Here is a 25,112-nt window from a genome sequence, read left to right as displayed (position 1 = left end):
TTTTGAGGGCTTTCGCCTTCCTCAGTATAAAAACGTGTGACGGGAAAGGGGAGGAAAGCAATGAATCTGCTGTTATTATTACTGGAGCCAGCCAGCCAGCCAGCAGCCAAGGCCGCCAAACCCATTTAATTCTCGCCTTGAACTAAACTAGAAAAGATAATCTTACGTTAGATGCCATTAGGCAAATTCTTAGTGGGTTTACCACAGCTACTGCTAAACATGGTAGTTACACGTGTATCAATCTACAAGTGTCTAGCTTGTAAATAGGCAACTGTCGTAATAAGTTTTCTTTTAATTTTGCCCTTTATTGACAGTTAGCTGAAGCTTTGAATAAATAGATGTAACTGATTAACTATAGTAAGAATTCAGTTGTCACTTTGCTTCCTTTTCTGGTATTCTCTTCATTCTTTGATAGAGTTCTTCCACTCTAGTTCATTGGTACAAATAAACGAATATGTTATCAAAGCAAGATCATCTGCAGAAAATCCTCTCTCACCATATTACATCCATCACTTTGATCTTCATCGATTAGTAGTAATAAATCCTAAACTTATTGTTGCAAATTACATGTCATGGAGCCGAGCTTTCTTGCTTGCATCTCAATTCGCAAGAAAAGGAGATTTATCGATGGAACGATCAAAGAACCAAGTGAGGCAAATTCATTGTTTGAAGATTAATCTAGATGTAACAATTTGATAGTCACCTGGTTGCTTGAGTCATTAACACCAAAGATTGCATCAAATGTTCTCTATATGGACTCAGCTAAAGAAATCTAGGAGACATTGAAGAATCGATTTGCTCAGCTAGACGAGACCAGAATCTGTAACCTTCGGTTTCAATTGGGAAATATATTGCAAGGAACAAGGTTAGTGAAAGCTTATTTTACAGAATTGAATTCAATTTGGCAAGAGTTAAAAAACTTCAAGCTTTTGCCTCAATGTGATTGTGGGGCTTACAAAAATAATTACTATAAAAAGTATGCAAATCAACAGAATAAAGATGTGGTATTTCATTTCTTAAATGGTTTAAATGAATCATTCTCAGGTCTAAGATCACATATTTTGATGCTTAAACCATTTTTTAATATTGACCAAGCTTATAGTCTAGTGATCAGGGAAGAGTCATAGAGATATTTGATTTTACAATCCCCTGTTGAAAACTCAACTATGGTAGCTATTGTAATAGAGGGAAAAAGGAAAAGTATTGAATTATACTCGACCTAATATAGTTTATGTTATGTGTAGATTAAGTAGATATATACAAAGTCTCAATTAAAATCATTAGATTGCCTTGAGCAGAGTGATGAAATATTGGAAAGGTACCACCAACTATGGTATTTTATATAATGAATTTTTTGCTATATTGGAAGAATACAATAATGCTAACTGAATCTCAGATTTAGATGAGACAAAATCTACAAGTGGTTATGTATTCAGCCATGGTGGGGGTTCTATAACTTGGAAATCAACCAAACAAATAATAAGTGTTAAATTTACAATGGAGTCAGAATGTGTAGCTTTAGAGTTAGCTAGCAATCAGGTTGAGTGGTCGAGAAACCTCTTAGCATATATTCTGTTAGAAATGAAACCAATACCTTCCGTGTTTATACACTGTGATTGTCAAAACGGTAATAGCCATTGCAAAGAATGAAACTTTTAATGTTAAAAATAGACACATTTGTTTGAGACATGATGTAATAAAACAGCTACTTAGAGATGAAATTATATCCATTAATTATGTGAAGTCAGACTTAAATTTGGCTGATCCTCTGACTAAACCCTTGAAAAGAAAATTGATTAATGATACATCGACAAGCATGGGACTTAATCCAATTAAGGAAATCAACAAATAATGATAATCCAACCTATGTGATTGGAGATCCCATGAATTAAGTTCATGTGGGTAATAAACAGTTATTTGTTGATAAATTAATGCATTATTAAAATTATTATCTCTCTTATGGTGTGTGAATAGTGAAAAATTGCAATGTAAGAAAGGTTAAATTAAGCTTTTAATGAATTTCATATCCTTTATGGGTAGTGCATTAAACTATAGTAAACACTTGATGGAATCAACCTATACAAGTGTGGAATAGAGCTGCTCTTATGAGAATTGTGACAAATTCTCTAGAGCACTTATGAACAACCAAACATGTGCTTGGCCTTTTGGAGCAAAACCGCATTGAACTGCAAAAATTGTGGGGTGTAATATGATTGATGAAAACTATATTTCACATAAAGAATTTTTGGTTCATATAAGTTATAAACTTCAAAAATATTTTGTGATTTATGTTTCATTCATTGTAGGGCTAGTTCATAGCTTAAAAAGTACCAGTCACTATGCATTACACTCAAATGAAATTTGACCTAGCAAAAACTTCTTATAAAATCTTATGAAATATGTAAGGGATTGTTGAAAAAATATGTACTTTATAAGGTTCAAACATCTCACATTGTTAAGTACATAAATGTGTGAGTGCTTTAAATAAGTAAACCCACCATGGGCTTGTTGCAAAGAAGAAAAAGGAATGGGTTTGCATGCACACGAGATCAAGCTAGGCCTTGAGAAAATTCAAATTCTCCCCCTACACGTGAGTATACATGTGAGCTAGGCCCAAGTGAATTTTTGTACCTTAGCTTTAATGTTTGATAACTTTCTCAGCCTTTGATTGAATTAGACTCAAACTTTACCATGCTAACTAAGTTTTCCTAAGTCTCTTGATTTGCAACAATGTCAACTTGACGGAGCATACATGTTGACCAAGTTTTTCTCAACTCCCTGATTTGTTGCAACGTTCATCTCATTTGGTGCAATGTTCACTTCATTTTCTGCCTATGAATACAGCTTCTCCACCTTAGTCACAAAACCGACCAAGCCTTTCATATCCTCTTTTATATTTGTTGCATGTTTTCTCTACTCTCTTTCCTTCCTTGCTGAGTTTTTATTTTTCTTTAAAAAACTTTTTTGCTGTTCCTATTATCCCTTATTAGTTTGTGTAAATTATAAGAAAAGGTCTATTGAATCATACAGGATAATCGCTACAGCCCTTTTGTAATGAGTCTTATACTCTAAAAGGGTAAAATTTATCCTTAAAGATGGTGATACCACGCCTCAGACTTCTTATTATCTTTACTTGCTGTATTTTATTTTCAATTCTTTCTCAGTTTATTTCTAACAATTGAAGGCACATGATATTGACGGCGTAATGAAAAAAATGTTAAAAAGTTAGGGAGATAGAGCATTTTGGCATTGGAGAGTGGTTTACATGAAGTGCAAAGTAAGTTGAGGGAATTTATGGAAGAAAAGGCATTTTATATATACTAGCACAAGAAAACCATGATAGATCAATGTGAGTGAGAGGAAGAGAGGTTTGAATTTATGGAAGAAAAGGCATTTGTTTAGTGTATTTATTAAATTTTGAAAGTAAAAAATATATGAAAATAAAAAAAGGATATAAACATGAAAAGGGTACGGATAGGTTTGCATTAATCGTAATTCTAGGTGAACTTAAAAATCTAAAAGAGATTAAGATAGATTGAATCAAAACTCAAGAAACAAATTCGAGAAGAAATAAAACATATTGGGTATAAATATATTCAAGCAAAAACACCAAAAACATGAAAAAAGGAAAAAGCTTAGGGATCGACAGAAGAGAGAATTGTTTTTGAGTTCTTGAATTCTAGGGTTTTCAATTTTGTTTCTAGATTTATGAGAATTTGTTTAATTTCTAAAGAAACGATTAAAGGGACGAGGGCACCGAAAGAAGTTTTTTTGGTAAAATTCTGTCACCGATGAATGACGGCTGGCAACGATAGATGATAGTTGGCATGACAGTGTAGAGGCTTTTTGATGGCTAGGTTCTGGGTAAAGGGAAGCTTTTTCTTTGAGAAAGAAGAAGAAGTCAAATAAAGGGGAAGAAAGGGAGGGAATTAAGCTTTTATGCTATAAGCAAAATGACGCCATTTTGTATCAACTAAGGAACAGCTTTGTAGGCTAGACCTAATTGACTTGACTTGTGTGAACCCATTTGAGTAAGCTTGACCGATTAGTTTGGTGGTTTTCTTTTTGGTTTTTTCAACCCAACAAGGTGAATGTTTTTTTTTATTTCTTTGAAATTAATTTAATTGATATTTTTCAGTTTTTGATTAAAGCGTTTTCTTAATTTAATAACCTTTGAACTAATTTTTTTTATGATTCTGATTTTTATTTATGTTTTTGTTGGTCATTTGGAAATTAAGAATATTATATAAATTTATGAAAATTCTTTAATGATAAAATCTCATGAATGTTAAAAGAAGTGGTTTCTTAGAAATTTTTAGATAAAATTTTTTTTCCAAATTATGCCATAAGAGTTTAGAGATTTTGAAAAATTTTCAACTCAAAGAATCTTTATTTATTTATTTTGAAATGCTAACAAAAGAAAATGAAAATTATGAAAAAAAAGGGTAAAGGAAATAAAATTAAATATTGAACTAGAAAGAATATTTATTTATTTCAAAAGCTGTTTTTTTATGAAAATGTAAATTTTATTTGCTGAATGCCAGGTCAAATCAACTTGGGCTTTATGAGTACATGAAGATAAAAATAAAGAAAGCTAAATAAAACCCTAATTCTATAAATATCCAATTTGAGGAGATTGGGATCCTAATCCCAACTACATAGTCCAGACCAAGATTGAGTTTGTTAATCCCAAAACATATTGTTTGAAAGTTTCAAGAATTCACACTGCACGCTCTTACAAAATTGTTCGAATGTTTCAAGGCACTGACTGAATTCATCAAAATCTGAACTTCCACCCAAATGTGACAAGAATCGAATTTGAATTGAAATCCTCCCAACGGTGTCATTTTCCATCACGCCAAATGAAGCCCAATTATTTGAAAACTCAGCCTTCTAAGATTTCAAGTCAAGAACATCTCTTTACACAAACTCCTCTTAACAAATCATCATAATCGAACCCTAGTTCCATAGGCCATAAAACTCTACAAGATCAAACTTCCTTATAACACCTTTTTTGGCTAATTCGTCAGCTTCATGATTGAATTCCCTCCAAATATCTGTTACCGCCCAAGAGCTAATATATTTTTGTAACCACTCAATTTACTGGCTGAAAGTTCATGGTGAACTTTCATAGCATTACGTGTCCATGTCATTGCATTAAAAGAATCATTTTCAATCTATAATTGAAGTTGGAAATTTTTTAAGTACCTAAAAAATAATGAGAAAGCTTCCTGAATGGCTAAGACCTCCGCATGGTTAGCATCACAAACACCAAGTTGCTTTGAAAATTTGATTATGATTTTATTCTGAGTATGTTGTAAAACTCCTCCAATGCTTGCCTTTCTCAAATTACTAGCTGAAGCTCCATCAATATTGAATTTAACCCATCTTATTTGAAGTTTTGAAAATTATAATTTTTTTCTAATTTTGTCTAACTTCTGAACAGAACAAACTGAAGTAGATTTTTGAAAACATCTTCCACTGAAATTATCAACTCTGGTCATTTAACTTTACTCCGAACCGCAATTCGAAGCTTAATCAAGTCATAAACCTATCCAATATCTCAAGTTTTTCCATTAAAAGCAATATCAGTTTGAAATAGCCAAATTGACCAGGTTATAGAATTAAACGCTAATAACCAAAATTTTCTTCTATCATCCTTCATCCCAATAGCCCTTCATGCAAGAAAAGATTTTTTTGGACAGCATGATGAAACCTAGATAAGACCCCAATATGAAAACCACATGTTCCACAACCTACAAGTTCCATGGCAGGAAAAGAAAAGATGAGAAACAGTTTCTAGTTCTTTGTTGCATATGACACAATTTGCTTAATCAATGGTAATTAAATTTCTTTTCACTAACTCTATTTTAACTGAATTTTTTCCACGTCAATTATCAAATGAAAATTTAAACTCTATATGGAGTATACCTAAGAGATATTCTTTTCCAAAGTTCATCACATTTGGAGTAAGAATTGCTAATAATTTTACAAAATGACTTGGAAGAAAACATACCACTAGGTACAGCTTTCCATATGATTCCATCCTTGAAACCCTCACCCAATGTTTGTTCCATCAAATAGCTCCATAAATGTGTCAACTGCTCAAATTCCCATCCAAAAAGTTGCCTCCTAAGTTCGATTTGCCATTGCCAGCCTTTATTTGTCCATTGACTATACTCATGTAATTTTCTTTCTTTGTTCAATGCTAATGCAAATAATCTTGGGAGTTTTGCTTTCAGGATCAAGTCTTCTAACCATGCATCATACCAAAATGAGATTGATGACCAATCACCTACAACAACTCCCAAGTTAGCTTTAACTTATAAAAAAAACTTATCAATAGGGAACAGAAGAGAAATAATGCTTTTCTAGATTTTAGAACATTTACGAGTTGTAATAGCTTTAGGCAATAGGACACATGGATCGTAGTCATTCTTTGCAGCCACCAAACATCCTTATAACCCTTCTTTCTCATTGCCATATCTCCATAACCATTTTGTAAAATGTCCCTTATTATTCCCTTCCAACGCCGCTACCCCTTTTCTCTTTAGGCCGACACACTTTCCCCGTGGAATGTAATGAATACCCCTATTGTGATTAACTCCCTCCCATAAAAATATATGTTGGATTTTATCTAACTCATCTCTAATCCGTTTAGGCATTTGAAAGAGAGACTTATTGAAAATGGATAAGCTTTTAATAACCAACTTTAACAAAGTGACCCTATCACCTCTAGATAAAAAGTTGGATTTCTATCCTTCCAATTTCATTTTAAGTTTATTAAGAAGAGGTTTCCAAATCTTAAGAAAGGAGAAACAAGGCCGTAAAGGCAAACCTAAATATGTTGTTTGAAAGTTTCCAATGTTATGGTGAACTTTTTCTACCCAGAACTCCAAATCATCTCTTTTCTATTCAGTGACAAACAATAAACTTTTATGAGAATTTATTTTCAACCCAGACATGAGTTGAAAACATCTGAACACTCTTCAAATTAGAAAGTTCCTCAACAAAAGGCCTACAAAATAACAATGCGTCATTTGCAAATTGGAGATGTGAAAGATTCATTCGACTCGAAGCAATAGGAACGCCATTGTAGATCGGCTTCCTCCATACTTTAATCATCATTCAATTAAATATCTCTGCAACCATATTGAATAGGAAAGGTGACAATGGACATCCCTGTCTCAAACCTCTCTATAATTTTATAGTATTAGTTGGAGCACCGTTAACCAAGATTGACACTGAAGTAGTAGTCACACACTCCATCTTACACCACCTCCTACCAAATCTCATATTCACCATAACAAGTTCTTGGAATTCCTAACTTACACTATCATAAGCCTTTCAAAACCAACTTTGAACAGTAAGCCACATTTTCTATTCTTTTTCATTAAGTCCACCATTTTATTCGTAATTAAAACTGAATCAAGCAGTTGCCTTCTTGATATAAAAGCAAATTGATGATCTCCAACTACCTCACCTATCACCTTCTTCAATCGATTTGCTAAAAGCTTAGCAATTGTTTTATACATACTACCTATAAGGCTAATGGGTTGATAATCATCAATTTGACTAGGATTCTTCCTCTTAGGAATCAGTGTTATAAAGCATTTGTTAACACCATGACCCAACTTTTCTTGAATAATAAAAGTAAGTGATGAAAGGCATTACCTCCTTCCTCACCATTAGCCATTAAGTTTTGAAGAAATTAAAATTAAACGCATTTGAGGCCAGAGCTTTGTTACCCTCACACTATTTAATCGCCTCCCATACTTTAGATTCAAGGAAAGGAACCTCCAAATATAACATTGATCGATCCTTTAATCGATTTATATCGCGATCTAGGTTCGCCACCTTCACTTTCTTCTTTGCAGAAAATTGCTTTAAAAAATGTTTTGCCGTTTCTTTTTTTATCAACTCATGAAAAGTACCATCATCAAACTAATAATTAAAAGTATGAAAAAACTTTTGCCCATAATCATGCCTCTGATTGCACAAAATCAATGGATTATGATCAGAAAAGTGAGATAGCTAAACTCTTTTGAACCATATTCTCATGGCAATTCAACAAATGAGCATTAATCAAGAAGCTTCCCAGTTTACAATATGTAACAACCTCCCTGTGGCTACTCTAAGTATAATTAACACCCATCAAAGGAAGATTAACCAAACTCACATCCTGAATAAATTCGTTAAAAACACTAGTAAAACGAGAAACATCATACTTGCCCACCTTTTCCTCTTCATTTCTAACAGTGTTAAATTCACTTAAGTAGTCAATAATTCCTAAAAAAATTGTTTCAGAATTCTGGTCAACGATACCTAAACGAACAAAGTTGATTCAAGATTCACACATTTTCACACACATTATTCCATTACAATGATACATATGCTTGCCTTAACAAAAGTCATAAACAGAGCACTTAACATCCAAGAGGCTTGGAAGGTGAACTGATATAACTATAAAAACTCAAATAAAAGGTGCTTCAAACTTTGCTCAAAAATAGTAATGAATTCACCCATTTGATTCTTGTTCAAAGCTAACCCAACCTCAATTCCACCTGGCTCATCCTTGCACTCTGCTAGAGATATAGCTCCATCATAATCTATGTGAGTAAGCTCAACCTTACAAGGCCTTCCCCACCCAAAATCCGTATTGTAGACATGGAATTTTGGCGATCCAGCAACTGCAGTAAGGCGCCTTGATTTAATTCGTTCCACAAGAGTTGATATACAATGCTCTGCACCCCCCAAACCACTTCTCTCCATTTCTTTAATTTTGTTGCCAATAACTTTCGAAGCCAAAAGAATTCCATTTTCTCCTATTAGCTCACTTTTCGTAACATCAACAACGCCCAGTTTTAAACAATGCCCAAAGTATGTTGTTGGCACCGGAAATTCCAGGCGGTTCCGCCAATCAAATGGAAAAAGCAAGGAGTAAAACTTATCATCATCATCAAATTAAATCGTACGTTTACCTCAAATTTTATTCCACTCAGTTATTGATTCCATTAAATTTTGCTCATTTCTAAGAAAGAGCCTCAGTGGGGATACATGGGGCTTTCACCCGGTACAGAGATTTAATTCATAAAGAACATTGTGGGGTTTTAAATGAGGAAGACCTATAATGAAATGACTCGGTGATTCAATCACGAACAATTTCCACTGCAGCCGATAGTTTTTAAGATCTTAAAATTATGACTTTTTTTCTTTGAGTATTGATATTCTTACTTTTCTTTAAATTTAATTTTTATGATTTTATTTATTTTTTGATATTAGAACCATGGAGCATTATTTTTATAAAAAATTAAAATATTAATATAATATATAATAAAATTATTTTTAATTTTCATGAACATTAAGTTCGGATGACAGAATTTAAGAGTAGCAAAATATATAAAATATAAAGGGAAAATTTTCTTTACATAGAATCTAACTTATACTCTCTTGACTTTCATTTCCAGTTGGCTTCCATTTTTCTTTCCATTTATAACATTTTTATTCTAAATTATTATTAAAATTAATTTTTTTCGAAATTATTTTTTTAAAAGAGAGAAAAGGAAAAGATTTATTTAGAAAACACGAGAAAGAAAGAATTGAGGATAAGAGCAGAGCGAATCCTGGTAAAAGAGGAGCCTCTTATCATTATGGGGGCTTGGCTCCCATAATTTTTTAAAATTTTTATATATATTACATATTTTTGATAATTTTTTAAATTTTTTATTAATTTTAATCATATAAAAAAATTATATAATTTTTTATTAATCTTGATTATATAAAAAACTATTTTAAGTATATTTTTATGTGTTTTACATTTTATATATAATTAAAAGAAAATCATCTTAAGTATTTAGTCTTTAAATAATCTTGATTATATAAAAAAATATTAATCTTATATCTACTATTTAATTATTTATATTTTATTAATTATAATTTTATATTTAATATTTTATATTTAAATAAAAGTATAATAAAAATATTATATGTTGATTGTATTAATTTTTTAATTATTTATATATTAAAAAAGAAAAAAATGATAAAATTTTTTAAATAATTTAATTATTTATATTAAAAAAAATTATTAATCTTTTTGATACAAAATCAATAATAAATTAATTTAAATATAAAAAAATCGTCGAACATAATTTTTTTTAAAAATGATTATAAATCTTTTTTTAATTTATATATTATATAAAATTATTATTTATTATAAATTTTTTAATTATTAATAATTAAATTTAATATATTATTTTAAAAGTTTTTAATTTTTAATTTTTTCATTTTTGATCTCTTCAACAAAAATTATTTAACTTGACCCTTATCAATACCAAATAGATTTACACTTTCTTATTCTTGTTTTTACATTATTGCACGTATATTATTTTTACAATAATATATATATATATTTACACTTATGGTTGGTCACTTGATTTACATTGATGCGCAATTACTATTACTTATTATTTATTATTATTATTATTTACATATTATCTTAGGTTCGTGTACAATAAAAAATAAGTCTTTCAAATATATTTTATAAAATTCATTTTGTTGAAAAATGGATTTCTGATTTGAAAGGCAGTCTGACCAATTATTATGTGATGACAAAAAACGTCCCTTCATTTCATTTTATTTCACCAATAGTAATAATTAAAGGCAACACACAGGAATCCTCATCCCTAATACATAGTGGAACAGATGGAAACAAGATGGGATAAGGTCATGATTTGATCCTCCACTGTTAATATCCAAATACGAGTCGCCCTTTATGATCTGCTGCATGTTGGGCCTAGTCATGACATATGGAACACAAAAGATGGAGTGATTACACTGATGAATTCTTAAAAGACCTTCCTTAAGCTTTCTCCAAAATGTGCGGTGAATGAATCCATTTGATCCTTACTAAGAACCAAGGAAACTTCAATTCCACCTGGCTCATCTCTACACTCCGCCAGAGACAAAGATCCACCGTCATCTAAGTGAAGGTACTCGACCTTTGTCGGCCTCCCCCACCCAAAATCCATACCATATATTCCTAACTTCGGTGACCCAGAAACCCCTAGATAATGCCCCGATGCGAACATTTCCTCAAGGTTTGACGGGCCTTTTTCTACTTCTTTTAGAGCTCCACTTTCCATCTCTTTAACTTTTCTTGCAATTACTTTCGCGGCTGTTACTATCCCACCTTCCCCCATCAGTTCACCCTTCTTGGCTCGTACGATACCTGGTGCTAGACAGTTTCCAAAGTAAGTGACGGGCAGAGGAAATTCAATGCGGCTCCGGCAATCAACAGGGAAAAGGAAGTAGTAAAGCTTATCATCAGCATGACCATTTGCTGAGATTTCACTCTCTTGTGACTTGACCTTACATATCCACATCATAGAGCAGGCGACGACAAATGTTGAAATGTGTAGTCCTTCCAAATCGTTGTCGTTGCACTGAGTCGTGAGCCACTGCTTGAGTTTCTCGATTTGAGCTCGGGTCAACATAAATGAGGCTCGAACTTTGTCCATCGGCATTTCCTGGTTGGGCCAAGGTTCTCTCTCCAAGATGATACCCAATTCCAGTATCCTTTCAGAGCCACGTCATTGCACCCAGCGGGGTCTTTGATTGCTTCCCTGCTATGAGAAGGTCGTTGCGAAACGTCATCCAGACAAGTCAAGTCTGCTTTTGATTTAACACAGAAAGACCAGATCTCACGAAGTGCATGAAAGCGCTTCCGTCTGCTGCTACGTGGTTATGCGCCATTCCAATGCAAATAGCAGCGTTTGGAAACACTGTGACCTTCACGGCCATGATGGGTAGCACCCGTATGCCATCTGATGACATAGTCGATGGCGGCAGGAGGGAAACAAAAGGGTGTAGCAATTTGATATCGCGTGGATAATTGGCTATGATGTGGTTCACATCAGCGGCTGATTCGGTAATGGTGAGGGGAACAGAGTCGCCGTCGGTGTAAAGGATATTAGGCTCGAGGGGTGGCGGGGGGCACACGAGTTTTGCTGCAAGTGGAAAAAAATGTTGAAGAGTTAGGGAAAGAGACTGTTTTAGAGTTGGGAGCGTGGTTTGCATGAAATGAGAGGTAGGGTGAGGGTATTCGTAGAAGAGGCTTTGCATGGGGCACAAGGAAACCATGGGATGTCAAAGTAAGTGAGCGGGAGAGTTGTTGTGAGAACTGAGCCCGCCGGTGCTGAAACATGGATGTTATCAAGAATCGTGGCTGCATAGGATGAATCCATTCTGGGTGGGAGATCAGCAAAATTAAAATTAGCTACACTGCATTAGTGTTTAGAGCAAGTGAAAAATTTATGATCATGAACAAAGACACAAGTCCATTTATAGAGCGGAGAAAACCTGGCCAGGTATAAAGTTATAGAATAATTTTATAAAGCAAGTACTAGTAAAATTTATAAACATAAATGAGATTAAAACAATTAAGACGTTAAGTAAACCGGCAACCTACTATTGAAAACGCTTTACAGAGCAGCAAACCAACAACTTGCTAAACTACAAATTACGTTTACGAATTTATCATCATCAATAAAAGCATGACATTGTTGTACTTGCGGATGCAACTTCTTTGATAATTTTTATGTACGTGGAGCGCTTAGACTCTTTTAAGAGAGAAAACCTCACTTAATGCCTCGTTTGATGTTTCTTTTTTCCTTTTTTTTTTCTCATCCAAAGATAATTATTGATGTCACTGAAAAAATTTCAATGAGAGCATAACATTTTGGCAGGGGCCCGAGGGGTTTGCCTTAGGAAATTGAAAAAGATGGTACATAGCCATCAGAGTTTTATTGCCTAAGTGGTACAAACCAAGATGATACAACTCCTACCAAATATCATAAATTATCGTCCAAGGGGTCTAAAACCCACAACATACAGCACCTACCAAAACATTATCACCATAACACATCAACACACATCAGATAATGAAATAAACGAATTGCCACCTGACAACATTAGCCTCGACCTAACAGACACAGCACAGAAAAAGCACATAAAAAACTACCACCAAAACGAGAACATAGAACCTCTATCCACGCCAAATTTTGTTAGTGAATCAGCTAACGATTTACCTTCTCAAAAGATATGCAAGAAAGACACATCACCAATAAATTTGATCAAATGTCATTATAAAAGTTGTCCTGTAGAGGGATAATTGAGTTCAATTAGAGTGTCACGTGAAGAGTTCAATTGATTGACATATGGTACTCTAATTAAGTGAGAGTTTCTTTAGTAAACATGGTGTTTTGGCCATTTTTCTTTTTTTTAGGTTTCTCCATTGTTTCTACTTTTTGCTTTCTTCATTTTAATTTTTGGCTTCTTTCTTGGGTTATCCGCGTTCCTCTTCTTTTACTTTCCACATTTTTTTCATCTTTTTGTCCAATTTTTACAACTCTTTCATTTTTTTGCTTTTTTTTCTATGGCTTTCTTTGTTTATTTTGGTGTTTTTTTCTTTTTTTTTGGTCTTTGATTTGTTCAACCACTGTTTTGGTTTCTTATTTTTTTTATTTTGATTTGTGATTTGTATTTTTTTTTGTTTTTTGCATTTCAGTTTCATTGTTATATGAATCGTTCTTTCTTTTCTGATTTTCATTTTGTTTTGATTTGTGGTGTTTGTATTGCTTTGTTTGACTATATTAATTTGCTTTTTGTTTGGTTTTCAAGAATTGTATTTTTCTTTCGATTTTTCCCTTTATATGCCCATGGTTTGATTTTTCTTCCCTGTAGGTTCTATTTTTTGACTTCTGTTTTGTTGTTATTTTCCAGGTTTGATTTTTCTTTATTTATTCTTATGTAGTTTTTATTTATGTTTGCTTTTGTTTTTAAGTTTTTTTATTTATTCTTACTCTGAGGTTTTTTAAGGGTTTTTGTGTTTTTGGGAAGCTACATTTTTGTCTTTTCCTAATGCCATGGATCCAGAATTTTTTCTCTTCATTGGATATTCTCTGCTTTCTCTCTTGCTTAGAGGAAGAATCTAGAAGAAGCATGAAAGAATAGGGTGAGGAAAAAGGATAGAAGAGAAATGAGAGATAGAGAGAGTTGAGGTCAAAAGTAGAAATACAATATAAATTCAAATTTTTATTTTTTAGTTGATTGAATAGATTAGATAGAGATAAATTGGCTTCTCTCTTATTTTCTCCTTTCTCCTTCATCTTATTTCCTTACCCATTGTTTTTCTTTTTAATTATTTATGTGATTTATTTACTTTCAATTTATGCATTAATTCAAATTTATGAAATTAGTTTAAAAAATGGTAAGAATAAAAATAAATAATTAATTGAATAATTAATTCCATTTTTTTGTTTATCCTATTTTTATTAATTTTTCATAATGTTATTGCTTCTTATATAAAACCAGAAACTTTCGGTGTAAGTTTCTATTTTTTTTTCTTTTTATCCATTTCATTTGTTTATTTAAGCTTTTATTATTTGGATTCTTTATACTTTTATTTTTATTCAAGATTTAATTCAATTGATGAGCTTGATTTAGGGAATTCTAATAGTTTGTGATTTCACTAAAGTAATTCATTATTTGTCTTGCTGTTAATGTAATCAATTGTTGACCAATTCTTTTGATTTCATTTCAAATGCTTAAATTGAATTAAAAGGAAAAGTAGTTAAGCACTTGAAATGTAAGAGAATTATGAATATTGTGTGAAGTAAAATGAAGAATGATTGCATTGGTGCTATTTTGTTTTTTGTTAATATTGAGAGGAATTTGTTTTATGATTTTGTTGTCTGATTAAGTTATTTTTGGAATCTCAAGTCTATAATTTAATCATTTGTGTCTTTGGCTTTAAATTATGAGACTTTAAAGTAAGTGTGTTTACCACATAGGATTGATATGGATTAGTATATATTTATTCATTAATTGTTTATAAAACTTTTTCAAGTGTAATTTTTAGTTTTCATTACATTAACTGTTTATGAAATTTTATAAACCCATTGCATAGCACGGGTATTCTTCTAGTTTCACTAAAAGGGATCCATAGATCCCATTATCTAGAGTTAGAGTTGTGTACACAATTGAGCACCACCTTTAAGTTTGATTATATGTTCAGCTTACTTGCATTAACAAGGGGCGAAGAGGCAAAAAGGAGCAATGCATGCTTGATAGCCATGAGCTCAACATAATTGAAATCTTGAATTTCAAGCGGGCTAAAAAATATTCCAATGACATAAATAGATGAGTCTCTAAGCACAACATCACAACCAGTTAGACCTAGCTTATCTATAGTAGAGCCATCCACATTAAATTTGTCTTCCCTTTCTAGAAGGGCAATGCATGATCAACAAAGTTTGATAGCCATGAGCTCAACATGATTAAAATCTTGAATTTCAAGTGGGCTAAAAATTATTCCGATGACATAATTAAATGACTTTCTAAGCACACCACCGTAGCCAATTGGCCCTATCTTACCTCTAGTAAAGCTATCGATATTAGATTTGTATTCCCCTTCTGAAGGGGCAGTCTATGATCAACCAAGTTTAGAGTGGAAAAGGGGTCTCTGTATGTTTAGGTTTCAAGGCTTCATCCACCAAACCACATTGTCCACAACCTTATTACCTTTACATGCTAGGGTCCAAAGCATAAAATGCATGCTAATGAGAAACAGAATCTCCATGCCATCCTGGACCTTCTCATTGCAAAAGGATCTCATTTCTAGCTAACCAAATGGACCATAAGGCAAACCCATAGACCATCAACCAATATTTTTTATTAACCCTCAGGAAGTCACAATTGGCCTATTGTATGAAGGAAGTAACAGTGTTTGCGGTTGCCCATGAAATGCTCCAACAACTATGAAAAGAATTTGTGAAATCATAATTTTTCTTTATATGGACCATGGTGAATTTTTGAGTATTTACCAACTATATTGGTTATGAATATCGAATGAGTTTCCTAGCCATTTGAATGTTAAATTTCTTCATAATGTACTGTTACATTCATGGATGATTGATGGTTTAACAATTATTGAAAAAGAAATTAGCAGAAGAATGAATTTTTGCAAGACAAGGCATGAAGGGTTGATCCCATGGAAAGAGGGGTTGATCCTTAGCTAGCTTCAAAAAATGGCTAGGATCGATCCCCGAGGAAGGTAAGGTTGATCCTTACAAGGTAAAAGTCTTGGAAAAGCTATGAGAATTACCTAAGATCAACCCTCAATGGTTAAAGGGTTGTTCCCTACAAGATAAACACTTAGAAAATTTTCTAGAAACACGAGGATTGACCCTCAAAGGAAAAAAAGTTGATCCGTACATGCTTGAGACTCAAATTTAGCTATTGAAATTTCGTAGGATTGATCCCTTAAGGTTAAAGTGTCAATCCTAGTATCCTTGGGTATTGAAAAATAAAGCCCAAGATTGACCCCTAAGGTTTAAAGGGTCGATCCTAGGGTTCTAGTTGAAAAAAATATAAAACCCAACTCGAGCCCTATAGTTCATTTTTCACTCTTTCAGCCTCCATGTTAGCTTGAAAATGAGAATAGTTTTGATTATGATAAAATAATTCAAATTTGCATTTGCTTTATTAGATTGATCCTTGACAAGTTCTTGAAATGTTTAACTTTAATACATTTACTCTTATATGATTACAAACTTGATTGTTTTAATTGCATGAATTCGTAAAGTTACAAGCATGTATGATTTAGTTGTATGAGTGCTTTTGATCTTTCTAATGTTTACTCTTGAGATGTCTAAGTTGCAAGATAGGTACACAAGATAAGAAGCTCATTGATCTTTACAACATCAAGTTTGTTCCAAGCCAAGAAGTTCCTTCTCCACTTAACATTTGATCACAAGGAAAATATGGCCAAAGTTACTGATAATTCTATTTTATAGAATTATTTTATCTCATTTTATTAATAAAATGTAGCTAACTTCTTGAGTTTAGGTTAGGATTTAGTTAATTTTTAGTTAATTTTTAAATAAGTTTACTCTTATTAAGTTATTTTATTTTACGTTATTTTATTTTTATTTGTTTTAGTTTAATTATTATTTATTAGTTTTTATGCTTTTGTAGGATTTTAAGAAATAAGGTTTCGAATTGGTGAAAAAAAGTGATTAAAAGACCAAGACTCTGTTCATACATGTTACGGTATTTCGAGCATAACATCTACTCTAAATGTCCAAGAGACTGAAAAACAACTTTCATGCAGATTACTTTGCCCATTTCTACCTTGAAGATGGAGAAAATCGCATTGGAAGTTGACAAAATGCAATAGTCAACAAAAGAGACTTGAAGCCAAGCCAACACTACGGTATCGAGGGACTGTGCCATGGCGTCGAGAGGAAAAATTTGAAGAATTAGTGCAAAAAAGGAAAAGTTATGAGCGAATTAAAGTTTTATGGGTTATGCAATTATTGTAAGCCCATATTAAGAGCCAAGTAGGTAAAATTAGGATGATTATGTTAAGTTAGTGGTATTTAAAGAGAGTTTGAAAAGAAGTTAGCCGTAAAAAGACAACTCTAAGTGAGATTGAAGAAGTTAGAAGTTAAGGTTGAAGATTGAAGATTGAGGCTACCAATATTTATATTTTTTTCTTCTTCCTTGTAGCTTTTATTATTCTTGTAACTTTTGATGGCTAAACTTCATATGTTTTTATTTAATATTGCAAGTATGAGTAACTAATTTCTTTTATTTAGGATCGCAATTGAACTCAGATATAGTTTAAATTTTTAATCTCTTTCTTGCTTATTTTCAACGGAATTGAATTGTTTATTCTAATTTATTGTTAATGCTTTTAATTGATTGATTACCAATTAAATTGATTTAGAAACCTAAACATAATTTGAGAAAGAGAGTTTAGAATAAGATAAATTTGGAATAGCATATGATTATATTTATTTACTTGAATGAATAAATTGATTTGTGTATAAGATAAAGATATACATATGTACCATATGTAGCCAAAATTAGAACTTGAACTTACTAAGTTTGTTTTAATTTCAATACATATAGAGATATAGTGTTTTGATTAAAATATATATTTTTATAAAAGTTTTGAAAGAGCCTTAAAAATAATTTAGGACTTTAGGTTAGCAATTCAAACCATTAGAATAAGTAAAGAGAGAGAAGAAAGATTTAAATAAAATGTGAGGGATATTGTAATCCTAGATTTGTTTGAGTTGATTTTTATCCAATTTATTACTGCTTTGATTTTTTAGTTTAAATTCTTGTTAATTATATTTAGTTGATTTATAATTTATTTAGTTACTTGATTTTGTTTATTAGGATAAGACTAGATTGTGTTAATTTTAGTATTTAGTTAAATTTTATATCAATTTTCTATGGGATCAAAACTCTACTTACCAATATATTATATATTCAATACGTATACTTGTGTGGGTAAAAATTAAACAATAGTTACATGTTGAATCGATGAAAAAATTGAAGATCTAAAGGCAAGAATCGATCTTAGAGCAAGCATAGTCATTCTTATGGTGGAATGGTTAAAAAATCAAGAAGGCATGAAGGCATAGTTGACCCTGTGGCACTGTGAGGGAAAATATCAGAAGAAAAGAAACCATAGTCGACCTTATGATAGAATACATGCAAAAATCAAGAACTTGGGAAGCCAAAGATGATCCTCAGGTCCCTGTTGTTGACTATACAAAGCTAGACTTCAAAATCACAAGTTTCTAAATGAAGATTGAGTCGAGAACTTCCATACTTAACTAAAGATGATTGTTAGACACAAAATTCAAAAGGAAAATGATTAATTTCTTACCTTAATCATCTCTAACGACTCCAAGACGTTTCCAACTATAAAAAAGACCATTTGGAAGCATTTCAAAGTAAAGAAGAAGAAAAAAAAAAGACAAACACTTGAGAATCGAAGTCTTGAAAAGAAAAGAGAAAAAAGCCAAGCAAAACCAAGCCTTCTTGAGCTGAAACCTTCTTTGTGCTTTCACTCCAATCTTTATACTCATTTTTAAGCATTCTTCCTCCTTTGTACTAAATTAGCAAAATCCAACTTTTAGAGGCACTCTTATGATTCTTGTAAAGATTTTAACTTATCTTTGAAAAGGTAGTGTGGGTTTATGTTTAAGCCCATTAAAATCCATTATAAAGGTTATGCCTGCTCTCGTTAAAAGGCATTATAATGGTTATCGCTTGATCTTTCGAAAAAGTCATTATGAGAGTTATCACTTGATCTCGTTAAAAAAGTAAGAATCTTTTTGGTGGATTGAAAATTCTTTAGTGAGCTAAGTAAGTGGATGTAAATACTTGAGAAAGCCGAACCACTATAAAATCTTTATATCTTGATTTACTTTTACGCCTTATGATTTATTGTTGAAAACCTATTTTAGAAAAATCACTTATTTTGTTTTTGACTCATGTACGAAATTTATTTTGAAAAAGGTTTGATTTTTGCCTAGTGTCTTCATTTCATTATTACCTTGTTTTGCTTTATTTCATTTTAGGAAAAGCAATTTCATAAATTGCTTGTATTCTTTATCGTCATTTTTCTCATATTGATTTGGTTATTTGTTAAATCTTTTTCAACCATCACTACTTGTCTATTTCTTATTTAAAAGATTTCTTGAACTATTTCTCTCAAGTTGTTTTTTATTTGATCTACATTTGGAAAACATTTTTTAGCATTTCAAAAGCAATCTTAGTTCGTCTTCAATTACTTAGATTTTTTATCAAAAATTGTTATTTTCTTCATATGCTTAAAAGAAACCTTCTTTCACATTTGTAAAGTGATTTCCTAGTATAGAATTAATTATCACTTCCCTAGAGTTGACTGAAACATCATGTGCATTCCTTGAAAGTCATTCTTATAATGAAAACTATAGCTTCACTATAGTCAACTATATCTACTGGAATTTCATTTTCCAAAATTGTTAGTCTCCAATTCACCCCGTCTTGGATATTCACTCTTTGAGTTAACATTTCTAACACTTTAAACTTTTTTCAACCTTTCAAGACCTCATTTAGCAAGGATTCAAACTTCTAAACTTGATTCTAGGGTAAGATTTGGCATTTTTGAGTTTAAATCTCATGGTTATGACCTAACTCTAGGATTTTGCGAATTTCAACTCATTTAATCCATTTTTAAGTTAAGAATTTTGGGGGGTTTTGCTCTTCTTAGAAGTTGTGAAAGTAAGGACACTTAAGGTTGTTTAATATATGGTTTGGGTTTAAAATTTGAAAACTTATCGGAATTTGAATGAATATTATTCAAAAACTCAACTAGTTTTGAAAATTAGTTTTGCCAGAAACTAGGATACTTACTATAGGATTTATTGTGCTAGCATTTTGTTTGAGCTCAGAATTGTAGAATGAGCACAATTTGGTGACTTGAAGTTTAGAAGATGTCGCTTCTTGTCAAGGTGAGTGGGTATACCTCTTTAAAATATTTTATACGGTAAAGTTTAGGATAGTTTATTAACTTGATTATCTTGCATGATTTGAATGCTATATTAATTTTGATAAATCAAATTGTATGAGAATAAATGTTTTCAAATAAGTTTTCAATCTACTATATAAGTAAATATCTCTATTATATATCAGTGTTCAACAAGGGGGAATAAGCCCTTTCAAATGTTTTCATTCAAAATCTCCTCGAAGGGATGTATGAAGCACAATTGGTGCATGGCTAGATAGATGCCTAAGAGGTTGATTAAATACCCACTCAATACGTGTGAAAGTGGTTGATAAAATGCCTGTTAATATAGAATGTGAGAGTGGATGAGTAAGTCTCTATCATTTGCAAATTATACGTGGATACATAAGTGCCCACCAATAAAACCAATAGATGAATAACTTGATGTGATGTATGAAATGTGATTGTGTGGAATTTTATATAATTTCCTTGTGTTATAAATATTGATAAAAACTCATTGTGGAGGTAAGAATACCACTTGATAAAGCCCACTGTGGGATAAGAATACCATATGAATAAAGCCCACTATGGGATAACTTTATTTATAGAGTTATTTTGTTACATTTTGAGTATTAAACTGGTTAAGTTTTTGAAATTTAAGTTTGAAGTTAGGTGTTTTAGTTGTTTAAGGTTTAAGACTAATACTCTAGTCTTTCTCTTAATTTATTGCCCTTAGTACAACTCACTTTATTTATCATAGCACAACCGCTCTTTTTGCCATAAAAACCATCTACACTTGCAATACTAGTGTCTTCAATGATTGTTGCAATTACTCTCTATCATTTATAAGCCAAACTTTTTTATTGTTTTAACTAAATAGTTTATGTTCTAACTCATGGTGATTGTGTTTTCAACTATACGAATGATGACAGAGCCACCCATATGTAGTAGGACTTCTAAGGAAATTTTTTCCATATTTTGAAAAGTTAAGCCAAGTGTTTGGGAAAGACCAAGCCACTGAGACAACTGCTAAATCTCCTGCTGATGTTGTTTAGGAAATTACAAATGAGAAAAATTCGAAAGTTGCTGACACTACTTGGGGAGACGTTTTATGACTTGGATATGCTACCTTGGACGACTTGGAAGTGGATGCCTTAGGGAGTGTCTGCCACAATCCAGTGGAAGGAGCCAACCGCAACACTAAAAACAGTGCCACCTCCCCATCAAAACCAACACATGTTGCAGCCCCAAAGAGAACGAGATGTAGGAGATCCATTTGTTAGGATGCTATTAATGATGAGTTCACAAGTACTATTACATTACTTGGAAGTTGGATTGATGGTTCTGAAAAGCATATTTCTAAACTAGCCTTGGGGGATGTAAGTAGTTTTAATTTTAATTTTTTTTTTTAAGAACAAAGATGCACCTTCATATAACTTCAATAGCTCAATCCATACAAGGAGTTCTATAACTGAACAAAATCTTAAAAAATATGAACATTAGATTGTTGAAAATGCATAAAAAAACTAAATGCTAAATGGATCAAATAGTACTTTCTGTGTTTACTAGATGAAGTCTTGTACCCACGCTTACAAGGCTTGCCCCAAGGTGTACGCAAAGTCTTCCCATAACTCCCACTACTTTTACTTCGACCCTCGCCACCACCAATATAAGGATGTTAGATTCATCGCTGCTCACCCTAAAACATGTTGATAATGCCTTTGTTTGAACTTTATTTTCCTAGAGCCTTAGCCTTAATAATGGAAATGATGTTGCTATTGTACTAGTTGCGATGCCCTTAATGGCTCATTATCCCAAAAACTTTGATGCTTTATAGAAGTTACCATACATTACTGACCATTTCTGTACAGTTGCGTTCTATATACATGATATGCCCCAACTGTATCTACCTAAAATATTATACCACCACTGCCAAAAATGAGATAAATCATTATCAAATGTGGGAGAACTATGGGCCTAAATATAGGGGTGTGCAGCGGTCGGATGTGACCGTGCAACCGATCGCAACTGTCGGTTATTGTAATCGACGGTTACAACCGATGGTTGTTTCAATCTATCGATCGGCTCGGTCGTCGGGGGGGACTTTTTCCCCCCCGAACCGATCAAAAAATCGATGGGGTTTTTTTTTGTTTAAAGATAAAATTACCCTTTACCCCTTTCTCTGCTCAAATTCCCCCCCTCCGCCTCACGACCTAATTTCCCCCCCACCCCCACCTAATTTCTCCCCCTTCCTTTCCTGCTTTCTGCCTCTCCCTGACTCCTCTCTTTAACCATTTTAGCTGCCCATCGGATTTTAACTCATTTTAGCCCAAGTCAACCCATGAATCTCACCCTCAAAAACTGACTGAACCGACAGAACCGAACCTCTAAAAAATCGACCGAAATCGATATTACGTCTTATGCGGTTCGGTCGGTTATATTGTAGAAATTTTTGATCGATTTTTACCAAAATCGATAAAACCGATCGCCGCACACCCTTACCTAAATAATACTTAGAGACAAAGACTATATAAGAACAAAGTGATTTCTGGACTAATCTAGAATTGTACTACAAATAGTTACCCAAATAGATTGCAAAAATGAACTTCCTTAAAGTGCAGGTACAAGTGACTCTAGAGTGATTTTAGTTTATAGCTATCTTCAAACAAAAATTTATGAGTGATGAGTGATCGGAACAAAAATAGATAGAAAAGAAGTAGAATAATAAATACCTTACATTGTAGATCTGTACATAGAGGAAGTGCAGGTATTGGGCGGCAAAACTAGGAACCTTCAAAAACAACACAGCAAAGAGAGATTCACAGCAAAGGCAGCAAAGTAAGAAAATTTTAAAAATGTAATGAGTGAGCCAGCAAATGAGTTTCAGCCTCTAGTCTCAGCACAGGAAGGGGAAGCAAAGTAGAAACATGTGGGGTAAGTGAGCATGCACATGGTTAGGGATGAATAGTTGAGTCATATGGTTTGGTTTCCTTTTAGACTAAAGTTGGTAAATTTTAAAATTAATTTGAATGGGTGGTAGACTAGGTTGAAGGTTAGTTTATTTTTCATCTAGACACAAATTTGAGTGTTTATAGTAACAAAAATTTAAATATTTTAAATATTATTAATAAATAAATAATTGTTAATAATAATAAAATTTTAATATATTTATGTTAAAATAAAATCAATATTATTTTTTTATTTAATTATAAAATGTTGTTTACTAATTATTAACTAAATTTATTATTTTATAAAATATTAATTACTTATTTACAATAAGTATAAGCAATACGTTAATTTTAATAGTATATATTTATATGTATTACTTATATATATACGAAATTAATGACATAACTTATATATTATAATGTTTGATATCAAATTTTGGAATAAATAAAAATTAATTATAATTAATATATTATAAAAATTCAGGTGATAACTAATAAAGTTAATAATGTAATCATATAATAATAAAACTTATATAAGTTTATAGTAATATTATGTATAAATTAAATATATGTATATATATAATATTTATACAAATATATATATTCATAGCATTTTATAATACGAAGCATTACTAACGTATAATAATTAAAAGATATTAATATCTAAGATATTTACTATTATTTATTAATATTAACATATAAGTTATATCATTTAAAATATGTAACTTGTAATTCATATTAATACAGATTTAAATAAACAAAAATATAGTTAATATTCAATTACTAGTCTATGATTTGTATAGTACATATAATAAACTAATATATTTAAATATATATATTAATTAAGCTTACAATCAATTCTTCTAAATTTATATTAACTAATATTAATATACATCAAGTATTATTATTTTTGTATACCTTATATATGTAGTTATATATATATACACACACACACACACACATATATATTTATATTTATTTATAATAGTACTCATGATTTCATTATTAAATTATAATATGAAACTAATTATAAAGTATAACTAATCAAAGTAATATTAAAATTATCTTTATATGAATTTCATAATGTTAAAACATAAGTTATATACTTAATTTATTATATATATATATATATTAATTACACAAATTATATGTTTTAATTATATATATTAAAAAGTTGTATAATTAATTATAAATATAATTTTATAAAAACTATGATAATAACTAATCAAGTTAATAACTGTACTCATATAATAAAATTTACTATAAGTTTACAATAAAACATATTAATATATATAGAATATTTTAATATCTCATATACATACATACATACATACATATATATATAATATAATATTAACTTATAAAGTTATATCAATTAAAGTAGATAACTTGTAGTTTCATATTAATACAATAGCTTATATTTTTTTATGAATAATACAGGTTTATATATATATATATATATATATTCTATAGCTATGATTCTAATTTGTATATATACATATAATAAATTAATATATTTTAAATATATTATATTAATAAGTTTATTATACATTGTCTTCTTAATTTATATATATACTAATATTAGTACGTGCAAAAATATTATTATTTTTGTTTAATTTATTATTAGATCTTATCATCTATTTTTATAAATATAAAAAAATTTATTACTTCGTTTTATCAATTTTTAATTTTATAAAATTAATGAATTTGAAACTATTTATTTTGAATTTATGATTCAATAAATTTTCAAAATGTAAAAAAATAAGCAAATGAAACATATTTAAGTTTAAATATTATAAACGTCAATATGTATATAT

The 25,112-nt window shown here is 31.1% G+C and overlaps 1 pseudogene; it reads right to left on the bottom strand.

Annotated features, from left to right (window-relative positions):
- Positions 1 to 10,594: 10,594 nt before the first annotated feature.
- On the bottom strand, positions 10,595 to 12,343 carry LOC110416599 (coumaroyl-CoA:anthocyanidin 3-O-glucoside-6''-O-coumaroyltransferase 1 pseudogene; annotated as a pseudogene).
- Positions 12,344 to 25,112: the final 12,769 nt, after the last annotated feature.

The sequence above is a fragment of the Theobroma umbraticum genome, unplaced genomic scaffold (assembly GCF_002168275.2).
Source record: "Theobroma umbraticum cultivar Fairchild unplaced genomic scaffold, ASM216827v3 scaffold_30.0, whole genome shotgun sequence".
NCBI classification, from domain to species: domain Eukaryota; kingdom Viridiplantae; phylum Streptophyta; class Magnoliopsida; order Malvales; family Malvaceae; genus Theobroma; species Theobroma umbraticum.
The sequence above is the reverse complement of the archived record's forward strand: the minus strand, read 5'-3'. Positions and strand labels throughout refer to the sequence as shown.